Below are 17,663 nucleotides of genomic sequence, written 5' to 3' on the forward strand. Positions count from 1 at the left end.
GTCCCTTCACAGGCTCCCGTTCAAGATGCTCACGGCCAAACACATTTTCGAATGTTGGATTCGAACCACAGGATTGGTTTGCAGTGATTGATCTGAAAGACGCCTATTTTCATGTCTCCATTCTTCCTCGTCACAGACTGTTCCTATGGTTTGCTTTGAGGGGCGGGCATACCAGTAGGCTTTTCTCCTTGCGTCTTCACGGAAGTCGTCGAGGCAGCCCTTGTGCCGCTACGGCTACACAGGGTTCGCATCCTGAACTATCTCGATGACTGGCTGATCCTAGCTCACTCTCGAGACCAGGCTTGCAAACACAGGGACCTAGTGCTCCAGCACTTAACCCGTCTGGGCCTTCATTTATCAATTGCCTCGAGTTGCTGGCAGTACATCACGCCCTGCACCGCTTCCGTGCGTTGCTCAGGGGTCAGCACGTACTAGTCCGATCAGACAATACCGCGACAGTAGCGTACATCAACTGACAAGGTGGTCTGCGCTCCCGCCGTATGTCGCAACTCGCCCGCCACCTCCTCCTATGGAGTCAGAAGCATCTAACGTTGCTTTGAGCCATTTATATCCCGGGAGACCTGAACTGTGCAGCCGACAAGCTCTCATGGCTTCAGCCTCTCCCTGGAGAATGGAGACTCCATCCCCAGATGGATCAGCTGATTTGGGATCAGTTCGGGGACGCACAGGTAGGCCTGTTTGCCTCCCACGACTCGTCCCATTGCGACCTGTTTTACTCCCTGACCGAGGGAACGCTCGGCACGGACGCACTGGCGCACAGTAGTCCCGCAAGTTTAGTAGTCCCGCAAGTAACTTTGTTTCAAGAACTGCAATCCTTTGTAAAAGTCTGTGGGAGTTTGTGCAGCAAGTAGATTCTTGAACCAGAAGAGGCATTTTCTCTTATCCTTTTGAAAGTAGGCAGTTGTGTTTTCCCTTCCCCGGAATGTAAGCTGATGTCTTTCAGTGGGAGGCTGGTCGGATAAAAGAATTCAGCTTTTTTCTAGTAATCCTAGAATTTTTGTCGTTTGGGCACTGTGCTGATAAAAGTTAAATTTAGGAGATAAAAGGAGATAAAATATAAAAGCGATCGAGCAAAGGGCGGAGCAGTAAGCAAGAGCGTACGAACAGTAGCTGAGCAGGAAGTAAGGCATTTTAGAAGTAAGTCTAAAATGTAAGTGACTTAATATTAAAGCTCACTTTCAGCTAGTGCCATTTAAAGCTCTAAATGGTTTAGCTCCCCAGTACTTGAGCAAGCTCTTATAGTCCTTCACGTCTATTGCGATCTCAAAATTCTGGCCAGTTGATAATACCTAGAATATCAAGGTATGACGGTAGAGGGTAGATCCTTCTCCTATTTAGCACCTAAACTTTGGAACAGTCTTCCTAACATTGTCCGGGAAGCAGACACACTCTGTCAGTTTAAATCTAGACTAAAAATACATCTCTTTTACCTGGCATTCATACAGATCATTATACATTTATATTATTCAAATCAGTTAAATGATTATTAGGCTGCATAGTCATAGATTAGGTCAGCCGGAACTGGGGACACTTCCTATAAGTCAAGTCACCTTCATTTATATAGATGTACTGCTCTCCTTGTGTGTTTCCATATGTGTGAACACAATTTAGCAGCAAGCCAAACTCCCTTCAAATAAAGACTGGAGCCAGGGTGTAGTTTTCAAAACTCCTGATGTTTACTCCAATATGCTTCAAAGGAGAGTGAAACTATCAAAAACAATACACAAATAAATTGCTTTTAGTAAAAGGAATACAAAATATATACACAATATAAAGGCTGACAGAGCAGACTTACCAGTTGAGCAATTGGTGTATAAAACAACACTTAATTATTACCAAAATAGCATAGGAAATAAAGAAAATATTCTCAATTTACACATTTTACAATAATTACTTACTGCCAATGCTTTCGGAGGCATGAACATTAAAGAAAACTGGAGCGGCAGTCACATGGAGCTTAATGCTTGAGAGAGCTGAGCAAACTGAAACTAAAATGGCTGCTCCCTTGCTTAGTCTGGTAATTTTCAAAATTAGAGTCCCAAGTGTGAAAACTAAAACACTTAATCCAATGAACATAACACTCCCCGCCTGACATCTATAAAGATGTCATCTATACCAACTGTTTAAAGGAGTTTTCTTATTTTCTAAGCAGGAGAATGACTTCAGATACAGGCCTCAAGAAAGTTTTGCTGGACCTTTCTTTAGTCACTTTAAGTTCAATCTTTTGAACCTTTCCACCTTGACCAGGGAAAACACTTGTGACGAGTGCCACAGGCCATTCATTTCGGGCCTCTTGATTGTCCTTTAGTAGTACTATGTCACCCTCCTGGATGTTTGGGTATGGCTCCTGCCATTTGTGACGAATCTGCAGTGTTTGCAGATATTCCTGTTTCCAGCGACACCAAAATTGGTTGGCTAGGCTCTGTACTTGCTGCCATTGGCGTTTGTAGATGTCCTTTTCAGAGAAGTCTCCTGCTGGAGGTAAAGAACCTGCCTTTTGTGTCAAGAGCATTGCATGAGTAAGAATCAAGGGTGAGTCTGCATCAATAGAAACAGGTACGAGAGGTCTACTGTTAATAATTGCTGTCACTTCCGCCATAAGTGTACAAAGCACTTCATCGGAGAGGTTAGAGTGTCCTTCCCGCATCAGCATTGAGTCAAGAATTCTACAAGCCAGACCAATCATTCGCTCCCATGCACCTCCCATATGGGAGGAGTGTGGTGGGTTGAAAACCCATGTGCATCCCTCGTTATTGATGTATCTTTGCACCTTTGTTTCTTTAACAACTTTGTGGAATTCAAGCTCATTGCAAGCACCAACAAAGTTGGTTCCACAGTCTGAGTGTAGTTGTTTTGCAGGGCCACGGATCGCGAAAAACCTGCGAAGTGCATTGATACAACTCGAAGAGTCCATAGACATAATGACTTCAATGTGAACTGTACGGGTGCTCATGCAGGTGAAAAGCACCGCCCAGTGTTTACTGAGAGCTTGACCTCCTCTTGTGCGGCGAGCTACCACTGTCCAAGGCCCAAAGACATCTAAGCCCGTGTAAGTAAAGGGTGGTGACACACTTAGTCGTTCTGGTGGCAAGTCTGACATTTTCTGCATTTCTAGTTTACCACGAAGTTTACGACAGGTTACACATCCATGAAGAATACTGCTTATGCATCTCTTGCCTCCAATAAGCCATAATCCAGCAGCACGAATGGCCCCTTCTGTGAATATGCGGCCTTGGTGCTCCACACGTTCATGGTAGTGCCTTATGAGTAACGCAGAAACGTGATGCTTGCCAGGTAAGATGACTGGGTTTTTCTCTGGGAAGCTTAAATCTGCCAGTTTTAATCTGCCTCCGACTCGGAGTAGGCAGTCCTTATCTAAGAAAGGATTCAGTTTTGAGAGTGGAACTTTGCTGCTCAAGTGTCCTCCCTTAGAGAATGTTTCGATGTCCTTGCTGAATGATTCCCTTTGCACAGAGTGGATTATCACATTCTTGGCTTTTAACAGCTCACTTACAGTGCGTGCTTGTGAACAAAGGTGCCAACCGCTGCATGTGTTGGATTCATTGGTGGATCTAGAAGAGCAAGCTACATGGATGAGCGTTGCAATGGCTCTTTGTAAGGATTTCCAAGAGGAGAACAAAGTTGTCTGTCATAATGAAGTCATCTTCATGTGGCTTATGCAGGAATGCCGGACCTGTAAACCAGTTAGATTTCACGAGTTGAGATGCATGGATGGACCTGGAGGCAATGTCAGCAGGATTGTGCTCTGTGGGTATGTATCGCCATTGCTTTGGTTCTGAAAATTGTCTGATTCTCTGCACCCTGTTGTGGACATAGACGTAGAAACGTTTAGTTTCATTATAGATGTAGCCAAGTACAACTTTGCTATCACTGTAGAAGGTAATAGCATCCGGTTTGAAGTCAATTTCTTGAACAATGAGTTCTGCTACCTCCACTGCTAAGACTGCAGCACAAAGCTCTAATCGGGGTATGGTAGGCTGGTTTTTTGGCGTCAATTTTGCTTTTCCTAAGATGAAGCCAATGCTGATCTGTCCATCTCCATCTACTGCCCTTAGATATGCTACAGCTCCTATGGCTTTTGTAGACGCATCAGAGAAAACACAGATTTCTTTGTGAATTGCCTTTGAATGAGAGTTGGGTGTGTAAGGACGAGGAATGTGAAGGTGTTGCAAGTCTTTCAATGAATGCCTCCATGATTCCCACTCACCACGTTTCTCTTGTGGCAGTGGTTCGTCCCAGTCTGTTCCTTCAATGGATAGCTCTCGAAGTAGAAACCTCCCCTGTATAGTGACAGGAGCCACAAGACCAAGAGGATCAAAGAGACTATTGATTATGGATAGGACACCACGGCGGGTGAATGGTTTGTCGTTGACTGATACTTTGAATGTAAATGTATCAGTCGCAGTTTCCTAATTCAGACCAAGGCTGCGTTGTGTAGGCATAGTTGTTCCACTGAGATTGAGGTCTTTGATGTCTTTTGCATGATCTTCAGTTGGGAATGCTTTGAGTACTTGTAGACTGTTGGATACAATCTTGTGCAGCCGCAGGTTTGATTCGGAGAGGGATGCTTGTGTTAGTAGGTCTATTGCTTCCTCTTCAGTTGGCAAGGAAATTAGTGCATCATCCACATAGAATCCATGTTCCACAAAGTGCCTGGTGTCTGGACCGTGTTGCGGCGCACCCTTCTCTGCTGCTCATCTTAAGCAGTAAATCGCTACTGCCAGGGAAGGGCTGTTGCCAAAGACATGGACTTTCATCTTGTATTCGACAATGTCCTTGTTAAGGTCATTATCACGGTACCATAGGAAGCGTAGGTAATCTCTGTGATCTTCTCTCACCACAAAACAGTGAAACATTTGTTGTATGTCTGCCATCACTGCTACACACTCTTTCCTGAAGCGCATCAGGACACTGAAGGGAGTGGATTGGAATCCACTGCTGCTTCAATGTATATGTAATGAGTGATTATAATCAAGGTATTAATCAATATGTTTCCTTCTAAATATCAAATGAGTTGAATGACTTCTCTGGAGATTTTACTTTGTTATAGAAGTTACCAGTGTGATTACTGAAATGTTCTTTTCATGTATTCATTAATGTCAGTATTTGATATTTGAATGCAGTAACATTTCTTGCCTATTTATCCCAGCTTCCAGAAATTAAATAGGGACTGGTTTTGTGTTTGAGAAAGGGCTTCAGCATGTTAAAACACATAGGGGTCATTTAAGTCTATAGTTTAAGGTACCATTTGTCAGTTAAAGCCTATAGTTTCCATTTAGACTAAAGTGTCCTATTCTGAGAGAAAGAACTTATCTTGATGTTTTGAGACGAGACTCCTGTTTATAGTTAGAGCCTGGCCAAATCCAACCTTGGAAAAGATGTGTGCTGGGTGTGTGTGTTAGTCTTCTTGCTTAGAGGTTAAGGAACCACTGGCATTGTTGGAGATTGACTGAGTTGTTGTTCGAGACATGCTGGCACCCAGCAACCCAAATCTGCGACCTGGAAGGTCATGACGTGCCTAACTTCAGGGTCCGAGTGTCAGCAGCATAATCTATGGAGATATGCTTCTGTCTATCTGTATATGTGTGGAAAATTACTATGTTTATCAATTTCTTGGCCAATAAGAATCATTCAGCCTGTAAGCAATGACGTAGCTTAGACCTTGGAAATGGTATAACTGCTGTGATCTTTGTAACTGTAAGCGGGGCGGGCCTACTAACTCCTGTGTGAGTCTTGAAGCTGACTTCTGCTGATGAAACTGCAAACTATCTTCAGTAAAACTTTTCTTCAATTTTTTATAATTCTGACTCCGGGTCTTCTTTTCAAACATCTTTTCTTTTCCTTGGGTCCTAAACTGTTAACCCCTAACAACACCAATGAGGCTGTTGTATGCAAAGAACGAATCTTCTGTTTTTGATCATATTTGGACTGTATTGTCAGTGTATTATTGTCACTTGGAGGGCAGTTTATGTGCTCTCTATATTAAGGTAGTTAATGGCTCAGGTTTGCTCTGTTACAGAGTTGCTCTTTAACCATACTCTAAGATTACCAATTTTGTAATCACTTCAGTGAAATTTTTAAAACGTGATTTTGTTTGTTGTACTTGACGAAATTACATTAAGTTGCAATTTTTCTTTCAGGGTCACATAACGAACAGCCATCTGTCAGACGTAGAATTCAGGAATCCTTCTCCAGGCCATCTGGCAGAACCGAAGAGACAGTGCATTTTTTTCTTGTTTAATGTCCTTCATAAAGGTGTGTTTTTTGTTTTGTTTTTAGTTTTTTAGTTTTTTTTACCATATAGTTATCGTATTTATTAGTGATGCACCGAAATGAAAATTCTGGGCCGAAACCGATACCGAAAATTTAGGATGCACTTGGCCGAAAACCGAAACTGAAGCCGAAAATGGCTTCTTTTAAAAACTTTAATATATATTTATATTGCTTAATTTTTAATGGATCTGAAATGAAAAATCACAAACCAATAGAATAATCATCAAACTTTTATTAACACTTACAGTTACATAACAAAACCTAAAATATTTTTAACAATAAATAAATAATATTACCGGTATTCTTCAAGTTTTCTTCCATTAAATAAAATAGTTTAACATTTTGTGGGGAAAAAACAATCCACAATTATCTGAATAACTGCACACAAAAAAAAAAAAAAATCACAGAATGGCAGTGGGCCTCTATTCTGCTGCTGCATGTAAACAATTATTTACTTGCATTTTAAATTTCTGTGCAAAACAATGCAAAACAACAGTGCAAAAACAGCAATAGAACTTAATCCAAACTCAAACTGTAAACAAAATGTAAGCCTATGTAGACTTACGAAACACAGTTGTGCAGTGCTACGCAAATTTTAATGTAACTATATACACAGAAAATTTGACTGCTTTTTATTTAAGGAAACGTGTCAGGTTTCTCTTTAAGAACAAAAGTTGCTCAGCTTTTTGACAAGAAAGACGGTTCCTCTTCTCATTAAGAACATGAGATGCTGCACTGAATAGTCTCTCACTGTCTGTGCTGGTGCTTGGGGCAGATAAATACCTGCGTGCAATCCGTGCAAGCAATGGAAAGCGGTCTTTGTTTGCGCGCCAGTAATCCAGAGGATTGTCGCTTCTGGCAATGGGTTGTTCAGCTAGATACATCTATTTGTTGTGCGGCTGCGCTTGTTTCAACACCGCTGCGAATTGAGGTGCTTTCCTGTAAAATTTCGTCAAACATCTCAGAAAGTGAGGGAGTGTACGCCTCCTCACTTGTACGTGACCGTTTCTCGGGCACCGTTTGTGGTGCGCTCCCCATCGAGTCTCTTCTTTCACCAGATGTTTCAATCTCCGTCAGCGCTTTTTGTGTCATTTCACGCACTCGCTGCTTTTTCTCTTCGTCGAAGTAATGTTCTTTAAAGCGCGGGTCTAGCATAGTTGCAATACAGTAGAGAGGGTTGGACTCAGTGTCTTGAAAGCGCTTGTTAACAGCCTCCAAAAGAGTCTTTTTAGCTGTTTTTACACCATGGTCTGTTTCCACCTCTTTTCCCAGCAGACGCTTCAGTGCTGCTATCAAAGGAATAACCTCTGCAGCCGAGGCTTTAGCCGAGCTTATTTCCTTGGTCATCTGTTCGAATGGGGCGAGAAGAGACACTATGTTTTCCATTAGCATCCACTGGTGTGCACTCAAAGTAGCGGGCAGATCATAATCTGTCATATAGGCAGCTATGACCCGCTTCTGCTCGAGTAGACTTTGCAACATGTAGTACGTACTATTCCAGCGAGTAGCTACATCTTGCTGGAGACGTTTGGTTGGCATCCCAAACTGTATTTGCAAATCTTGCAGTCGGGAATAAGCAAGCGGAGAATGTTTAAAGTGTCCCACAATCTTTCTCCCGATTGCTGTTATTTCAGAAATGCTGCGCTGACTCAGCACTCCTTCATTCACAGCCAACTGAAGCGTGTGTGCCATGCATGGTATGCTGTTCAGTCCACTGTCCTCCATAGCCTTTAACATGTTCCGTGCAATGTCTCGGACAATCACAATCACATGCACATTAGATTTCTCAATGTGCCAAGTGTCAAACATTGTAGACAAAGCATCAGATATCGCTGCTGCGGTGTGTGACCCAACAAACTCCCGTGAGTGAAGCAAAATGTTTTGCAGTTTAAAATCAGAGTCAATCCACTGCGCTGTTAAGCTAAGCATGCTAGTTGGGCTAACGTCTGAGCTCCAAATGTCTGTGGTAAAACTTAGAGTTTGTCTGTCTGTGGAAATGAGCTCATGAATGTGTTTTGCAACTCGGTCATACATTGCAGGTAGACTTGTTTCTGCAAAATAGCGTCTGCTTGGCAGTGTATAACGTGGCTCAATATGTTGTATTAGCCTACGAAATCCCATGTCCTCCACCACAGAAAATGGCTGGTCATCTAAGGCAATGAATTCCATCACTTTCTCAGTAATGCCACGTGCTTTGACACTATCATCCTCAAATTGCTTAGTCTTTTCAAATAATGTGGCCACAGAGGGTGTTTGTGATGTAGTTGGGGTACTTTTAACCAATGTTGTTTTGCGGTACTCCTCATGTTCAATTGGATGTCGTGTTTTCAAGTGGTGTATCAAACCTGTTGTCGAAAAGTTCTTTGGCACCGTACCCCCTCTTGAGACTTTTGCAGAACAAACGTTACATATTGCAAGTTTGTTGTCCTCATCTGAAACTTTAAAATACTTCCACGAAGGGGGGGGGTGGGTGACAAATGATAACCTATGGTGATAACAGCTCGACCGTGAGTGAAACTCAAGCGTTTGCGCGTGAATGGGAGGGGCGCGCTTGACATTTATTTTCGGTTGACATTTTCGGCTGGCTTTTTTATTTCGGCCCGAAACCGATAATGCCATTTTCGGCCGAAATTTTCGGCAACCGAAATTTCGGTGCACCCCTAGTTAAAATCCATGATTGTATAAAATCTGAATGGATGAAACAATTAGATTCTGAAAATGTATGTGTAAGATGGGAGAATTTAAAACAGAAAATGAAGATCCTGAGTACTAAGTATGCTAAGGAAAAGAATGGTATAGAGAGGAGAGATTACAAAGATATGCAAAGGAGTTTTTTTTTTAGAATTGGAACAAATAAACAGTAATCCAAATTATGATTTGACAAACTATTTAAAAATTAAATCAGATTTGAAGAAACATGAAGTAAACAGATACGAGCCATTATAAGAAGCAGGGCGAAGTATGCTTTAGAAGGTGAGAAATGCACGTCCTTCTTTTTAAACATGGAGAAGCAAAATCAGAGCAGAAACTGTATTACTGAGTTAGAAGATGGAAAAGGAAAAAAACTAAGTGACTTGGTAGGGATTTTAGATCACGTTGAATCTTTTTATAGGACTCTCTTTAAGAAAGAAGGGGTACATATGGAGAGTATGGGACAAGTGCTGGGTACAGTTAGTGCCAGATTATCAGATATAGACAGGATTTTTTTGTGATAATGATATATCTGTGCAAGAAATCAATGAGGCAATCTCTAGTCTGAACGCTAACAAGAGCCCAGGCTCAGATGGCCTAACTGGAGAGTTTTATAGAACTTTTAAGGATGTTCTAGCGCCAATACTGTTAGAGCTATATCAGTATATGGATGAGATGCAGGTAATGCCAAGGACAATGGCGGCTGGGGTTTTAAGTATTCTTTTTAAAAATAAAGGGAGTAGATTAAATTTGGAAAACTATAGACCAATTAGCCTCTTAAATACTGACTATAAAATATTGGCAAAAATCCTAGCAAATAGGCTAAAAAAAGTAATAGGGAGTATTGTTGCCCCAACACAGGCTTACAGTATACCAATATACAGATATTGCAGATATTATAAGTACAATTAGAGATGTGGTATCGTATATGAAGGAAGAAGGAGGTATATTGTTAAGTGTGGATTTAAACAAGGCTTTTGATAGGGTGGAGCACCAATTTTTAGGGAAGACTTTGGAAACTTTTGGTTTTGGTAGTAAATTTAGATCATGGATAAGATTACTGTATATTAGTGCACACAGTGTAGTAAAGTGCAATGGTGTGTTAACGGATGTTTTTAATATTGAGAGATCGATAAGGCAGGGTTGCCCTTTATCTGCCCTGCTATATTGTATTACTGTTGAGCCACTGGCAACCCTAATAAAAGCAGATAAAGAGCTAAAACCTATTAATTTTGCTGGTGATGGTGTCAGTCTAATTCATCAGTATGCAGATGATACTATGTTTACCGTGAGGGACATAGACAGCATAAATAGGATAGTCGAGCACATAAAAACATATGGTAGAGCAGCAGGGGCAAAGATTAATGTTAAGAATGTAAAGAATGTAAAGAATGTAAAGAAATTATGTTCTTTGGAGAAACTAAAATATCCAACTGTGGTATCCCTTTTAAAAATGTTAAAGATTACATCAAAGTTCTGGGGGTGAATATAGGTGTCGAAGATATTAAAGCAAGGGATGTAACTTGGTCTGTAATTCTACAAAAAATAAGGCGAATTGTGAACTACTGGAAATTAAGAGGTCTTACACTGAAAGGGAAAGTGACTGTTGTCAATGTTTTGTTAATGTCAAGATTTGTTCATACATTGAGTGTGTTAGACATGCCAGAGTGGGTTTTAAAAGAGGCAAACTCCATTGTATTAGATTTTTTGTGGAGTGGGAAAAACGTTAGAATTTCAAAAAAGGTTTTGATAGCAGATTATAAGGAGGGAGGTTTAAAATTGGTGGATTTGAATTTGAGGAGGGAAGCGCTAAGACTTAAAATTGTTAAGAAATATTTATATAGTAAAGAAATATATGGTTGGAAATATTGCATGAGGGATTGTTTGGAGAAATTTGGGGCTTGTAGTCAAAGTAATCTGTTTATGTGTTTAAGAGAGTCTATGATAAAGGAGATGCCACATTTCTATAGAGAAGTCCTCCAAGTGTGGGCTCAGTTTCTGCCCCAAGTATATTATAAGTGTGATATGCTTGAATTAGTGCTAAATCAACTAGTGTTTTTGAACCCTAAGATAACAGATAAAGGACATATGCTAGAAAACAAAAGTTTTATGAAAGTTGGATTATACCGGATAAAAGATTACGTGTATGAAGTTGTTCCAGGTTTTCTGCCCTCCCAGGCAATCTTGGATATTACAATGGAAGGAAATGAAAATATGAGGAAAGGTACAGTTATTAATGTTTTTGAAAAAATCAAGAGTAGTATTCCAAAATCTTGGATTGCCTTAATAGACAAACAAGAGGTTAAAACAAAAGAGTATAAGTTTCCTGAAATGTATATTGAGCAGAATGGTTGTAAAGTGGAATTGGCAAAGATACCATTGAAAGTTTTTTTTTATAGGATTATGCTGAAAAAAGAAGTTAAAAGGCGTCAGAGTCGGCCCTGGTTAGTACTTGGATGGGAGACCGCCTTGGAATACCAGGTGCTGTAAGCTTTTTTGTTTAAAAAAAAAAAAAAGAAAAAAAAAAAGAAGAGTTTGTTCAAAATGACAAAAATTGTCTCTGAGTTTCTTCAAAAAGCCCAGTTTTGGCAGCAGAGTTTCTTCAGAAAATCTGAAAAATCTATCCATTTCTTCAAAAAGCCCGTTTTTGGCAGCAGATTTCGCTTACGGCCATACCACTTTGAGAACGCCCGATCTCATCTGATCTCGGAAGCTAAGCAGAGTCGGGCCTGGTTAGTACTTGGATGGGAGACCGCCTGGGAATACCAGGTGCTGTAAGCTTTTTAGTTTACTTCACTAATGTTCTAACCTTTTAAATAGCCCGTTTTTGGCAGCAGATTTCGCTTACGGCCATACCACTTTGAGAACGCCCGATCTTGTCTGATCTCGGAAGCTAAGCAGAGTCGGGCCTGGTTAGTACTTGGATGGGAGACCGCCTGGGAATACCAGGTGCTGTAAGCTTTTTAGTTTACTTCACTAATGTTCTAACCTTTTAAATAGCCCGTTTTTGGCAGCAGATTTCGCTTACGGCCATACCACTTTGAGAACGCCCGATCTCGTCTGATCTCGGAAGCTAAGCAAAGTCGGGCCTGGTTAGTACTTGGATGGGAGACCGCCTGGGAATACCAGGTGCTGTAAGCTTTTTAGTTTACTTCACTAATGTTCTAACCTTTTAAATAGCCCGTTTTTGGCAGCAGATTTCGCTTACGGCCATACCACTTTGAGAACGCCCGATCTCGTCTGATCTCGGAAGCTAAGCAGAGTCGGGCCTGGTTAGAACTTGGATGGGAGACCGCCTGGGAATACCAGGTGCTGTAAGCTTTTTTGTTTACTTCACTAATGTTCTAACCTTTTAAATAGCCCGTTTTTGGCAGCAGATTTCGCTTACGGCCATACCACTTTGAGAACACCCGATCTCGTCTGATCTCGGAAGCTAAGCAGAGTCGGGCCTGGTTAGTACTTGGATGGGAGACCGCCTGGGAATACCAGGTGCTGTAAGCTTTTTTGTTTAAAAAAAAAAAAAGAAAAAAAAAAAGAAGAGTTTGTTCAAAATGACAAAAATTGTCTCTGAGTTTCTTCAAAAAGCCCAGTTTTGGCAGCAGAGTTTCTTCAGAAAATCTGAAAAATCTATCCATTTCTTCAAAAAGCCCGTTTTTGGCAGCAGATTTCGCTTACGGCCATACCACTTTGAGAACGCCCGATCTCGTCTGATCTCGGAAGCTAACCAGAGTCAGGCCTGATTAGTACTTGGATGGGAGACCGCCTGGGAATACCAGGTGCTGTAAGCTTTTTAGTTTACTTCACTAATGTTCTAACCTTTTAAATAGCCCGTTTTTTGCAGCAGATTTCGCTTACGGCCATACCACTTTGAGAACGCCCGATCTCGTCTGATCTCGGAAGCTAAGCAGAGTCGGGCCTGGTTAGTACTTGGATGGGAGACCGCCTGGGTTTCGCCTGGGACCGCCTGGGAATACCAGGTGCTGTAAGCTTTTTAGTTTACTTCACTAATGTTCTAACCTTTTAAATAGCCCGTTTTTGGCAGCAGATTTCGCTTACGGCCATACCACTTTGAGAACGCCCGATCTCGTCTGATCTCGGAAGCTAAGCAGAGTCGGGCCTGGTTAGTACTTGGATGGGAGACCGCCTGGGAATACCAGGTGCTGTAAGCTTTTTAGTTTACTTCACTAATGTTCTAACCTTTTAAATAGCCCGTTTTTGGCAGCAGATTTCGCTTACGGCCATACCACTTTGAGAACGCCCGATCTCGTTTGGTACGTTCCAAGAAAGGAGTAGGCTGCAGTTGGGGAGGAAGGCTCTTCTAAAGTTTGTTTTTGTTATTATTTGTCACGATTTAACCCCAGGCAGTTTTTTAACTGTTTGGGGTTGAATTTTTCTTTTTACTTTTTGATTTTGGTGGAGAGGTGTACAAACAAGGAAGGACATAATGGATAATCGAACAGGACTGGAAAAGGAACATGAGAAAAAGGATAATGAATTGGATGGCGATACTGATCTACGCAAAAGGATAATGCAAGAAAAAAGTGAAAATCATGAAGAAGAAACATGGGCAACTGTGGTTTCGAGAAAGAAGAGAAATGGAGCTGAAATGGTGAAAGGAAGGACTGAACAACAGAAGATACAAGGTAAAGAAAAAGATGATGTAAATGGTGAAAAGAGAAAAGAAGACAATCAAAAAGAAGATATGATAAATAAATTGAGAGGAAAAATGAGATATCAGAGAGAATACAAAAAGGAAACTACATTGACAATGAATGTGAAAAATCCAGAACAATTAGCGGTTATGATGATAATTAAAGCTGTGGAGGACAAAACTGGAATGGGCAAATTATATGGACTACGGAAAAAAACTGAATTTGAATTTGAACTCACATTGGAGAAAGAAGAAGACTGTGAACCATTGCTGGATGGAATACAAATAAATGGACAATGTTGTGAAATAAGAAAACTTTGTGCAACCGAAAGGATGGTATCTTTTTTACACTTGCCGAACTACACTCACCTAAAGGATTATTAGGAACACCTGTTCAATTTCTCATTAATGCAATTATCTAATCAACCAATCACATGGCAGTTGCTTCAATGCATTTAGGGGTGTGGTCCTAGTCAAGACAATCTCCTGAACTCCAAACTGAATGTCAGAATGGGAAAGAAAGGTGATTTAAGCCATTTTGAGCGTGGCATGGTTGTTGGTGCCAGACGGGCCGGTCTGAGTATTTCACAATCTGCTCAGTTACTGGGATTTTCACGCACAACCATTTCTAGGGTTTACAAAGAATGGTGTGAAAAGGGAAAAACATCCAGTATGCGACAGTCCTGTGGGCGAAAATGCCTTGTTGATGCTAGAGGTCAGAGGAGAATGGGCCGACTGATTCAAGCTGATAGAAGAGCAACTTTGACTGAAATAACCACTCGTTACAACCGAGGTATGCAGCAAAGCATTTGTGAAGCCACAACACGCACAACCTTGAGGCGGATGGGCTACAACAGCAGAAGACCCCACCGGGTACCACTCATCTCCACTACAAATAGGAAAAAGAGGCTACAATTTGCATGAGCTCACCAAAATTGGACAGTTGAAGACTGGAAAAATGTTGCCTGGTCTGATGAGTCTCGATTTCTGTTGAGACATTCAGATGGTAGAGTCAGAATTTGGCGTAAACGGAATGAGAACATGGATCCATCATGCCTTGTTACCACTGTGCAGGCTGGTGGTGGTGGTGTAATGGTGTGGGGGATGTTTTCTTGGCACACTTTAGGCCCCTTAGTGCCAATTGGGCATCGTTTAAATGCCACGGCCTACCTGAGCATTGTTTTTGACCATGTCCATCCCTTTATGACCACCATGTACCCATCCTCTGATGGCTACTTCCAGCAGGATAATGCACCATGTCACAAAGCTCGAATCATTTCAAATTGGTTTCTTGAACATGACAATGAGTTCACTGTACTAAAATGGCCCCCACAGTCACCAGATCTCAACCCAATAGAGCATCTTTGGGATGTGGTGGAACGGGAGCTTCGTGCCCTGGATGTGCATCCCACAAATCTCCATCAAGTGCAAGATGCGATCCTATCAATATGGGCCAACATTTCTAAAGAATGCTTTCAGCACCTTGTTGAATCAATGCCACGTAGAATTAAGGCAGTTCTGAAGGCGAAAGGGGTCAAACACAGTATTAGTATGGTGTTCCTTATTGTCAAGTGTATTTAAAACTTCATGGCTTCCCACACTTGAAAAGGGAAGGACTTGATCAGACTCAGGTAAGTGTACATCTCTTCTAGGACAAGTTTTGCTCCAATAAAATTCGTACCTGGATCGGACCAGATCTTCTGAGGATGGCCTCGGACAGAAGTGAACCTCTGGTAAGCAAGTAGAAAGCTCTCTGTTGTTAGCGTGCTTGCCAGTTCGACATGGATGGCTCGGCTCGACATGCAGCAAAAGAGCACACCCCATACTTTCATGCTTACTCTCCTCTTGACATCATCCTTCACTTGGTACGGTCCGAACAGGTCGACAGACGTGAATTGAAACGGTGCAGCCGGGCTTGTCCTCTCCTCAGGTAAGTTTCCCATTATTTGCTGACAGGTTTTTGCTTTTGCCTTCTTGCAAATGACACACTTGTCAACTACTTTTTGGGCGATAATTCTTCCCCTGATGACCCATGCTTTCTTTCGCATCCGCAGCAAAGTCCCTGCCACTCCATCATGTCCCTCACTATGTGCTTCTCGGGCTAGGAGGGTGGAGATCCAGGTCTGGAAAGGTAGCAGGGGAACAGCTCTCTGGTCCTCTTTGAAGGTCTGGATCCTGCCACCACACATCAGGAGTCCACTTGTTTGATCCTTGTAAACAACCAGTCTGTCCGTTGTTGTGTTCGGAAAGTGTACGCCCTCTTGTGCTGCCAGGCATAGGTTCCGGAACACTTCTTCTCTTTCATTGACTGTGATGATACCAGATGACTCTACTGCCTCCCACTTTTCTTTCTCTTCAATCTTAGCACACAGGAACTTCTTAGCTGCTCTCCAAGTCCATGCTATCGCCCCGACCAGCCGTCTTAGACTGCTGAAGCGCCTTTCGTCCAATAGCTTTTGGACTGCTGCTACTGCCGGTGGTCTTCTGGACTTGGACTCTGTCTCCTGGATTCTGATTGAATCTTGCGCTTTCTGTCGACTTCGGGTGAGTACCGCAACAAATGTTTTCTTCTGCATTTTTGTGATACTGTCTCCTGCTTGTGCAGCAATGTCTTTGGCTGATTTTTTCGGCCACTCACTCTCAGGAAGCTGAAGGAACTGTGGACCCGACTGCCACTCGGATTCCTCAGTTAAATTATCAGGACTGGCCCCTCTGGTGATGATATCTGCAATGTTCGCCGACCCAGGAATCCACAACCAATCTCGGATGTCGGTACTGCTCTGGATCTCGCCAACTCGGTTCGCAAAGAAGGTCTGATAGCCATAACTTTCACGCTGTATTGCGCCCAAGATGGTCTGACTGTCGACAAGATGGTACCACCTCTCGACATCGATTCTGCAGTGTTTCTGGAAGTAGTTTTTCAGCCGGGCTGCAAAGACTGCTCCGCACAACTCGGCTTTCACAGGGTCACCCTTCTGGTCTAGAGGGGTCAGCTTGGCCTTAGATTCGACTAGCCTCACAATGACACCATGGCTGCAGCTCCAACGAAGGTACAGCACGGCGCCATACGCGTGCTCACTACCGTCAGAGAAGGTGATGCCACATGGTCGTCCACCTGGATCTGGCGGTGTGAGCACGCGTATGGCGCCGTGCTGTACCTTCGTTGGAGCTGCAGCCATGGTGTCATTGTGAGGCTAGTCGAATCTAAGGCCAAGCTGGTCCCCGTCGAATTGATCCTCTGCTGGGATGAGGACGATGAGGCGCCGCACGTCCCGATGCAGTATGGTACCCTGGAAATCCTTTTCCTTAGACCCGGACTCTTCGACAAGAGGTTTTGGAGTCTTTGCCTGAACACACCCGCTCGGAGAGACTTTCACGTGGACATCCCGGACGATGCCTTTGGAATCTGCATTCACACTGATGACTCTTGCTAACTTGAACTGCCCCCCTTAGTGCATTTTGGTCGCAGAGCCAAACTATGTCTCCAATGGCAACGTTTCTTTCGGCAGTATGCCACTTGCTGCGGATGAACAGGTTTGGACCTGCAAGCTGGCTCCAGGACTTCCAAAAGTAGTTAACTTGAGTTTGCATCTCTTGCAGCCTTTTGAAGGGGTAAGTAGTGTAGTCGAATGCTTTGAAATCTCCACTCTGTGTGGCTCGACCAAGCAACAGGGTGTTCGGACTGATGTATTGGATGCGGTCTTCACGGCTCTGGACTCTGGCGTCGATAGGCCTTTCATTGGCAAGGTTGGCAGCTAGCTTGAGCACCGTCAGGAATTCGCAGAAGGTAAGGCCTCCTCCTTTACCAAGACTTTGGAGAGCTCTTTTAGTGATCTTGACAGCAGCTTCGGCAGCGCCATTTCGGTGAGGTGAGTTGGCTGGAAGGATCTTCCATGTCCAGTAAGTCCCATTCTTAGCAGCATATTCTTCAAGTGACTCTTTGCTTTGTTGTCTCAGGTCAGCATATTCTTCGAGGAGCTTTACTGCGTCTTCTCTGAGTTCTTTG

At 42.7% G+C, this 17,663-nt stretch overlaps 1 protein-coding gene and 1 long non-coding RNA gene across 2 annotated transcripts in view; one reads left to right on the top strand and one right to left on the bottom strand.

Annotated features, from left to right (window-relative positions):
• LOC311296107 (uncharacterized protein) overlaps positions 1 to 2,118 on the bottom strand; it is a 98,570-nt gene extending 96,452 nt beyond the window's left edge. The window contains exons 1-2 of the mRNA XM_084417754.1: positions 1,920 to 2,118; positions 1,572 to 1,728 (exon numbers count right to left, since the gene is read on the bottom strand). The gene's annotated coding sequence lies outside the window, so the exon portion shown is untranslated. The remainder of the gene's footprint in view (positions 1 to 1,571; positions 1,729 to 1,919) is intronic.
• Positions 2,119 to 11,525: 9,407 nt separating this feature from the next.
• LOC311296093 lies at positions 11,526 to 13,185 on the top strand. Its single transcript, XR_014628490.1, has 2 exons — positions 11,526 to 12,495; positions 12,984 to 13,185. It is a non-coding gene; the product is annotated as an uncharacterized lncRNA (long non-coding RNA).
• Positions 13,186 to 17,663: the final 4,478 nt, after the last annotated feature.

This window comes from Rutilus rutilus (assembly GCF_951802725.1).
Source record: "Rutilus rutilus genome assembly, chromosome: 8".
Taxonomy (NCBI): domain Eukaryota; kingdom Metazoa; phylum Chordata; class Actinopteri; order Cypriniformes; family Leuciscidae; genus Rutilus; species Rutilus rutilus.